This window comes from Juglans microcarpa x Juglans regia, chromosome 4S (assembly GCF_004785595.1).
Source record: "Juglans microcarpa x Juglans regia isolate MS1-56 chromosome 4S, Jm3101_v1.0, whole genome shotgun sequence".
Classification (NCBI taxonomy): Eukaryota; Viridiplantae; Streptophyta; class Magnoliopsida; order Fagales; family Juglandaceae; genus Juglans; species Juglans microcarpa x Juglans regia.
The window spans coordinates 19,720,808-19,730,695 of record NC_054601.1 but is presented as its reverse complement, the minus strand read 5'-3'; positions in this window follow the sequence as shown (position 1 = coordinate 19,730,695).

Genomic DNA, 9,888 nt, shown 5'->3' with positions numbered 1-9,888 from the left:
CGTCCGCGTTTGCCCACAACAAGCCTTTCACGATCGTCGTCGTCGGTCTTAAGCGGTGAAGCCTCTATCTCTCAGTCTCTGATGATCTTCCCCCAATCTCTCTCTCTCTCTCTCTCTCTCTCTCTCTCCCTCCCCCTATGGCCTCTTAGCTTCTTCTGAACATCTTCCCCAGTCAAGCTTCTTCTTATGATAAATCAAGCTTTCTGTGGTGATTTGTGGATGCTCATTTGAAAAAGCTTTAAACGTGTGGCTTTTCCGATGATGTTTTATAGTTAACATTGGAATATTATTCTATTGTATTTTTTTTCCTTCTCTTGAAATTTTAATGTTGTCCTCGAGAAGAAAAATCTGTTGTTTCTTTATTAGTGGTAGTGCTCCATTTACTGACTAAGAAAATGGGGAAAATTAGTAGATAATTTATGGCTTTTGGATCTTAAAGTTTCCCCTTCATGGGATCTTCACAAAACCCATTATTTTTACTTTTGTTTGATAGTACATCTTGTTTCATTGAGTTCATGTCTTGGACTTTGCTTTCAATTAGCTGTGTTCTCTGCATGAGCTTTATTCGGTTAGTATATTGTTGCAATTCTCGTACTACTCACATCTCTTAAATTCCAAGTATTTTGGAGGAATTAAACTAGGAGCTGGTGGAATGGTCAAGGTTTATGGAGGAGTTGCATCAGAATGCTTGAGAAATGCCCCAACTTGCCTTGTGAAATCTAAGGTATTAGGTTTTTCCTATTTTTGTTATGTGCATTACTTACAATTGCCTCTGCATGCTAATCCACTTTTATTAAGAATGTTTGTTAGTTATATTTCACTTTTATTTTAATATGGTAAAATAACTTTTTGGCATCTTTGATTGGGTTGAATATGATTGTAGGCCCGATGGGTGTAGAGGTTCCATTTGATCTTTTAGGTATTCTGTACCATCATGGGATTTGAAGTCACATTAATTAATTTTTTTTGCATCTTTAGTGGTTGCTATTGGTCCATGTCAATGCATTGTTATATAATCGGTAATTGTTAGCAAAACATTTTGATAAGATTTCTGTTACTCTTTAACTAAATAAAAAGTGCATAAATTTCTATTACTCCGAGTTCTTTTGATTGCTTTCCTTTGTCTATCTCCTCTCATTTTACTTAATCTCTTAGAAATGATGTTTTTGCTAGACTACCTTCTCTAATATACCCCAACACTATGATCAAACTTTTCTTTCAAGTTGGTTTTACAGAGAGTAAATAATTGAGTTGGATATCTTTCTACACTCTAGTCAGTTCTTTATACTTCAAATTCTGACTTCGGCCATTTTTTGGAATGTTTAAATTGAGTAGTGTATTCTATTAAAATCTCTTGATCCTCGTATAAGTTGTTCATAAGAACAATGCATCTTAAATCTACTAAATGTATTCCATTAAAATTTATTGTTCGGGTTAAGTATATGAAGTCTTTGTATGAACATATATGGAATAAGTGGAGACATCCTATCTTTGACAAGTTAAACTTATTGTTTGTGTACTGATTTCTTACTTGGTGTATACAGTTACAATCTTTTCAAATTGAAGACATCAAGCAAGATTATAATATTGGTAAAGATGGCATCAACATGCTAACTTTCAAGTTTATTTTGACCAGGTTGAAAAATTGGAGAAGGCTGTCAAAGTCAACAGTAGCTGAGAACCAGAGTTTTATAAATATTGAGACAGACTTGACCATATTTTAGACATGTGAAGACATTTTAATGCTATTGAACGATCATGAAAGTGACCCTTTTGGGAGAAAGGAGGGCACTCCACTTCTATAAATGAATCAAATGTTTAGAATTGTGTTTATTATTATTGAGATTGGAACTTTAATATTATTACAATATGTTTATGTCTGTATTGTTTCAATTGTAACTTTGTACTTATGCTAATATTTGGTATTGTTGGGATTTTGATTTTGGTGTTTTTATTGTTTAAATTGTACTATTGGATTTTAATTTGGTTTTGTATTTTTATTATTTAGATTGTAATTTGTAATATTGGTTTATATGTTAAAATATGAAAAGTATTGGTATTGGTTATTAGGAATTATTTTTTATATTTTTGGGAGATATTGTGATTTTAATTTTTATGTAAAATTATGTTAATTTGATCAAATGGGTTATTCGGGTCATTTCAACCCATTAGCATAAAACAAGTTGAAACATGTTGAAATGGGTCGTGTTGTATCAGCCGTTATTTTAATGGGTTGTGTTAGAGTTTGAAATTTTGACACATTTAGTTTAACGGGTCGTGTTTGTGTTGACCCATATAGTATAATGTGCATGCATGACACGACACAAACATAGCCCGTTAACACGATTTGCCACTCCTAGGATTCACCAATGTTCTGTGAAGTCGAACTTGGCCTAGACACTAGGATATAAGAGACCACGATCGACGGACAACATCGAAGAAAAAGGCGGAGAAGACATGAAGAGTCATCTCGTCCAATTAAGAAGGTCAGCCTACTGATGCAATTGAGGGAAAGCCCCATTTGCAATTGAAGGCGACCAGAGGCGTCGACAGGTCCTCCATCTGAACTCGCCTCCCTTGAAAGGACCAAACAAGGGAGAGCCCTCACTGAATTTTGAAGAGGAAATTCCTTATAAGGAGGGGGATGTGATTGTCTTGCCTAACATGAATGGGACAGACCACTTCTGAAGTCGAGTGGAAGAAAAACAAGAGAAACATTTTAGTGGTCTAAGAAATTAGCAATGAGTAATACAAAGTGTAGCTAGCCTAACATCTAGGCAAGCAAGCACATTATAGGAGGCTAAGATGACATGTCCTAGAGCGAGGTGGAAATGAATGTCTTGACCAAGGTAGGTGACTTAGAAAATTCGGCTATTATAAATGCGAGAACAAGGAGCTGAAGAGGTTGGTGAACTTTGATGAGACGAGAGTTACCCACCTAAGGCGATCTAGGATTACTCACGCAAGATAAGCAATGCTCAAGGACAGACCAACCCAGACATGGGAATTTTCTAAAATAACACAGAAGGGCTCCAAGAAGTGATAGTGTCATATGCAGAAGCCCACACTCCATCTGAGGGGTCACTTTTGGAGTGGGTCTAAAATGAAAGGTGAAGGTAGGGCTATACAAAAACTGAGAAAACGGGTCATCATCGAGGTGAACTGGCCGTTGAAGTATAGAACCAATCGGTCGATGGCAAAAAAATATGAAAATTGACGTTAGTCGGTTTGGTCCTGATTTGAACCTAGTTCAAACATTCGAACTGGCCGATTCTTTCCTTCTTTGAACCTCACTCACAGCCCCACAACCCCTCACAGCGTTGCTCCTTTCATCCTTCATGCCGTTCGTGAAACCCCAGCAATGCCGCCGTTTCCTCTCCTCTCCCAAACTCCTCTCATTTCTTCAAGACTTGAGTTCCACTTCTCTCATGTGGCCATGCCGCACGTTGATGGCTTTTGTTCTTTTAAGGTTTTTAATTTTCACATATTTGATTTTTGATTTTTTCTTCATCTTTGATAATAATTCTTCATATTATTTGTTATCAAAATTGTTTATGCATACATATAGGGATTTTAAAAATTTTGATTAAGTTCTTGGAATCGTGAATAGTGATCCGAGACTTAATTCTCACTGTAAGTGTTAGATCAAATTATTGGCTATTGATTTAATTTTTTTTTTTGGATAAATTGTGAAGTTGATGAGCAAGCTAAAATCTAGATTAGAGTCTTAGACTTGTGATGTTTATCATGTTGCAAACTAGCTGCTATGTAATTGTGTTGATGTTTGTTCTTTGTTTATTTCAATTTTTTGTATTTTGTATTTAATTATGTATTTAAATTTTTACATGTTAGATGGATTATTTGTCAACTCCAATTGATATTGATTCGAATGAACAAAACAATTAACTTGAGAGATGATTTGAGAGAAACCCAAATAGTGCAAACACCAAGACCCCCTAGTGCCCCAAACAGTAGTAGTTGTCCACTTCCTAATAAATGAAAGGAGAATGATCCTTCGATTATTTGGGACCATTTTATGAAGGTGGAGGGTTCTCTCATAATTGATCCTAAGGCTAAGTGTAATTATTATGGCAAGATGTATGTTTGCTACTCAAAGAGGAACATAACTTCAACCATGCAAAACAATCTGCCTTCATGTCCCAAAAATCCTCATAAATTTGGGCCTTTGGTTAGATACCAAAAAATATTAGCGAACAAGGCAATACCTGATGAGGGGGTTGAAGAGAGTGATGGTAGTATGATAAGGAGTTTTGTAACCCATAAGTATAGTGAAGAGGCTGTAAGGTTATCGATTATAGATATGGTAATTATCGATGAATTGTCATTTAGAATTGTTGAAGGGTAATGATTTAGGAAGTTGTGTTGGTTGTTTGAACCTCGATTTAAAGTGCCATGTCGCATCATAGTTACAAGAGATTGTATGAAATTGTTTATATTAGAAAAGGGAAAGCTAAAAAAGTTGTTTAAAGATGAGAACATGATGATTTCATTGACAATCGATACACAGATATCGGTACAAAATCTTAATTATATGCATCTAATTGCACATTTCATTGATAGGGATTGGAAATTGCAAATCCCTAATTATCAGGAGGATACTATTGGGAGATGTATTGAATTGTGCCTCCTCGATTGGGGGATTGATAAGATATTTACTGTTTATGTTGATAATGCAATCTCAAATGATACTGTAATTTCATATTTGAGACAGTTTTTTACATAGAATGTCTTGAGAGAAAATATATGCACATGAGAGGTTGTGCTCATATTTTGAACCTTATTGTGAATGAGGTTTCAAGGAGTGTAATGATGCCATCACAATAGTTATAGATGCGGTTAGATATGTGCGCTCCTCCCCTACAAGATCAGACAAGTTTAAGAGATGTGCAGAAAAAGAGAAAATTGATTGTAAGGAAATGTTATCTCTTGATGTATAAACTCAATGAAACTCAACTTATATGATGTTAGAGGCGGCAGAGAAATTTCAAAAGGCTTTCTAGGGATGGAAAGTGAGGACTATAATTTCTTCTCTTACTTTAATGATGGATGCAACACCTTACCAAAAGCCTATCAAGAGAACCACATGGGTAGTGGAGAATGGACCATATTAAAAGAACTACTATCTTTATGGGCCTAAGGACCAAATCCATAACATCTTGAGGATCCGAGTTAGAAGGAAAATGGCCTTAAAACATATGAAGGTAGAGGATGCAACTACTAAGGAAAAAGCTTAGAATGGGCCCAAGGTAAACCCCAAAAGTTAGGGCCCAAGTTTAGGCCCAAATCCGATTGGGCCTAAAGCCCAATATGAAGCCCAAGATTAGGCCCAATTCCAAATGGGCCCAAGGCCTAACTAGAAGCCCACAAGATAGGTCCAAAACGAGTGGACCAAGGCCCAAAACTAAACCCAACCAAGTGGGCCAGGGCCCAATTCAAAGCCCAAAACCAAGCCTAGCTCAACACACCAAACTTGGGGCCAAAGTTGTCCAACTTGGAGATCAAGTTTTTGAAACTTGCCTATCACCCTTTACCTTAGGAATTTAACACCTTATACCATACAAACCTTCAAGGTGGCGCCTAAAGGAATACTTGGCTGCCCAGATCTTCATTTCAGAAAATTCAAAGGACAATTTTCGAATGACCAAAACCAAAACAAGGGTCAAGTCAACTAGCTTATGATGACAATTGGCCATTAGACCTTTTAAGGAAATTTTCTAAAAATCTAATCTTGACCTCTTTTAATTAGAATAAACATTAGCTAAACTAAGATAATACTAAGTATTAGTAGGTGTTATAATCACAAGAGACATGTCCAAGTCGTGTACCCCAAACCACTACCAAATGCAAACTGGATATTTCCATCACATGCCACCATGTATTTTGTCTAGTTGGAATAGAATTGTGTGCAATGAGCATAGCCTTACCACATGAATAATTTGGAAACTTGAACCATAAAAGGTACAAGGGGCAACACACACTCTTACACATTCACATGAAGTACACATCACTAGAGTTCAAACCGGACCCCGACACCTCTTACACCATCCAATAGACAAAGGTATCACCTCTTTAGGCCACAAGATCTATCCCTTAACAAAAAGAATGATAGATTCCAAGTGATCAGATCCCCCTTGGCTCCCACGAAGTCTTTGGTCAAGAGATGGAAGAAGAAAAAGAAGGAGAAAACCAAAAGACCCTATCTTGGCTGATTGACACCCTTAGCATCAAATTTGATTTTTTTCTATCTTCCACTTGCCACTAAAGCTCCACCCTCTCAAATTAGACTCCTTACATGTTATCCCAAGATAGGAAGAAGTGCCAACTCATGTCAAATCCCTAGACTTATGTCAAACTCTTGCACCCCACTCCAAGCATCAAGTGCAATTGGATTCCCCTAGAGTAAGACCATCGGTTTGAGTCAAGGATTGAAAATTCTAAAAGTCCACAAAGAGGGAACTATAGCTCACTAACACACATACAAAGAGGGAACTATAGCTCTAGCTCCTAGCTGAATCACCATGATGAGCATTCTTCTAAACCACTTCCTATTCCCACACCATCTTCTTGATTCCCAAGCAAGGATTGAAAAACCATGGCATTCAACCATCACTTGACACATAATCTTTGGATTAACTCCAAAAGTTTGAAGGAATTGAAGTGAGGATTGGAAGAAGCGAAATGGCTATTCTCAGCTATGAACAACACTTCACCTCTCTTTCATTTCCTCCACCATGAAGACATGTGTCCCTCACTCTCATATCTTTATTTTAAAAAGAAGAAATTATTTATGTACAAACTAGGACCTTAGAACCAAATCAGCTAAAGGAAAACCAGTGATTTTAGGTGATGGTGTTGTAGAAGAGAAATGATTCGATTAGATCAAACTAAGTTCATGGGAACTTGTTCAACTTCTGAAAATTCTTGCACCCCATTCCCCCACAAATTCAAAAATGATTTCATCTTAGGGTATACATAAGATTCTATAGCTGCACATAAGAAAACAAGGGAAGAACATCATGATAACCCTAGCCGAGTTCACCATGGTAAGACTAGGAGTAAGTTATTGGGTAACCTATGGTTTGAGTTGCTTCTTGAATGATCTTTTTCTTTAAATGAAGCCTATAAATAGCACATTTCATATCTCACCTCACCCTACACTTCAAGCAAGAGAATTTGAGTGACATAGAGAAGAGGTTTTGAAAATAGTGGGAAAGAGAGCTATAGGTGTGTACTTGGAGGGAAAGCTCAAAATGGTAAGTAGTCTATCTCAATATTTGACGAAGTAATAAATGAGCATGTTAAGCATGAATTTTTTATGCCATGAAAATTGATATGAGACAATAAAGGGTATGCATGCTTGGGTCAGATTTTGATGTTAGCATAGTAAATTTGTGATGTAGTTGCTAAGTGATCATGATATGAGGTTTTAAATATCATAGTGAATGTGGGTTATGATACGCCATGCTAGGAGATGAATTAATATCTTAGGTTGATAATCAATCATGCTTCAGGTTATTAGTGGGTTATGATACTTTGATTGAGTTGATTATGAATGGATGAGCCACATGAAGAATTTGGCCAATGATTCAATATTAATTTGATGATAGCATCACAAAAAGGTTAGCATGATCACTTGGTATCGATTTCCTTGGTATTTTGGATGAGTATATGCCATGACTTGGACAAGAAGTATCATGATTAAAGATACTAAAAAGTCATATAGAAGATTGAAAACATAAAAGTTATAGAATCACTTGATTGGTGAGATTTAAAGTGTTGATGGGTTTAGGTCTTGTTTTGGAATAGATCTCATCCTAAAATTCACATCTCATCTCATTCCATCTCCTTTCCAAACATAATTCAAATCCCAAAATTTTTAAACTAATCATTACAACTTTTTCAAACTTTCAAATAAAAAATAAAAAATAATTCAACTTTTTCAGATCCCCAAACAAAAATAATATTATAAAATTATATTCTAACAATATTTTAACTTTATAATATTTTTTATTCAACTTTTTCTCTCTCATTTCTCAAAATCCAAAAAGTACTCAATTCAAACTATCTCACTATTATTTAAAAACTATCTTACTACTATTCACAAAATTCTCATATCACCTCACTCCCCAAACAAGCCCTTAAAATGTATAGTTTTTAATGTCTATCAAAATTATAACTTGTAACACATCTCTTGTTTCATCCACCACGCACATAAATTCAAAAAATTTGTAAGTTGGCTTCTAATTTACTCTTAGATAATATTTATATGACTTTGTGTAAAGGCTACATTCATGTTACAAATGCTATTTGATCATGAAATGTCTTGTATTAGTTTATAAGCATTTGATCACTACATAACATGTGTTCGTTATTATGAATTTTTGCATAAACAAGTACTCTTTAGCATGATGCATAAAAACAATACATTTTTCATAAAGTTGATACCTATAACAAAAGGACAATATATGTCACAAAAAATGTTTTGTCATGGGCATAGCACGAAAAACATTTTTATCACTACCCAATGGTAGGATAGGAGATTATCCTAATGAAACTTTTCTGTCCACTCTAGAGTGATTAGAAATGAGTGGTAACTCTAGGGTACTGTCATATAAATATGACACTTAATGCTGGTAGGTGCCCACGTCATGAAAAGTTATGATCAATGTATTGAATTGATCTGCACAACTCTGATGACATTGGCCCAAAAGTTGGGCTACGGTAACCAGCAGGTACTTATGGTGCAGAATGAGGAACTGTGATGTTACTATATGTTAAGAAAGAAAAGAAGTGAAAAAGAAATGAAAAAAGTGTGAAATATTCTCTATAAGAAAATGTGTATTTGAATTTTTTTAAAGATGTTAAGGAATCTGAATGGAAAAATAATACTTTCTCTACATGTTATGCATGCACTTATTGTTTATTATCTGTCATGTCTATATTATCTCTGCGTATGTTGGTTGTTAGCTTACTGAGATTTTAGAGAATCTCACTCTATTAATTTCAACTATCATTCCATTTAAGATGGTAGAAGTTGTAGCAGGATCAAATCATGGTGATGAATGCAAACTCCTGGCTGGGAATGATTGAAGCAGAGTTAGACCCCGATTGATAACTGGAGTTGATTATGATGTGTTTAGAGATGGTCCTAAAGGTCATTCAGCGCATCAGAGAGATGCTCTGAATTACATTATATTTGGAACCCCCTTTTAACCATGGCCTAAATAAGGAGATGTATTCTGCATTTATGTTTATATGTTTCTGTACATGCCTCATACCTTGGACAATTAAATGAAGCATGAGTAAGTTTAATTTGAATGAAGTTATGTTTTCTCTTTAGTAATCTGGTACAAAGATTTTTTTATGTTTGAAATTTTGCTACAATTATTACATACTGCTAGACATATTATAGGTTGCATTGCATATTATCTGTCACGAATGGGGATATGTGGTCGTGTGTTATATGTCTTGATGTTCCAAGTCTTCGTTACATCACAAGCGGAAATTGTGAGTGCCACAATGGACACATAGGGCCTCCTAAAGCTAAGGAGTGAGAGACAATGCAGATGTTTGTAAATTTCTTGAAAATGTTTTATGATATCACTATGAGATTTTCTTAGTCTTTATATATCACAACCAATACTGGGTTTTTAGAGATTTGTATGCTCCAAAAAGAGTTGATTAGGTTGAGTGAGAGTGATACTAATTGTTTGATGAACATGGTCATAAGCATGAGAATGAAATATGATAAGTATTGGGGTTTATTACATAGGATGAAATTGTTGATATTGATTATAGTTGTGCTTGATTCACATAATAAGTTAGGATTTTTTACTTTCCACTTGAAGAAAATTCATGATGAGACTC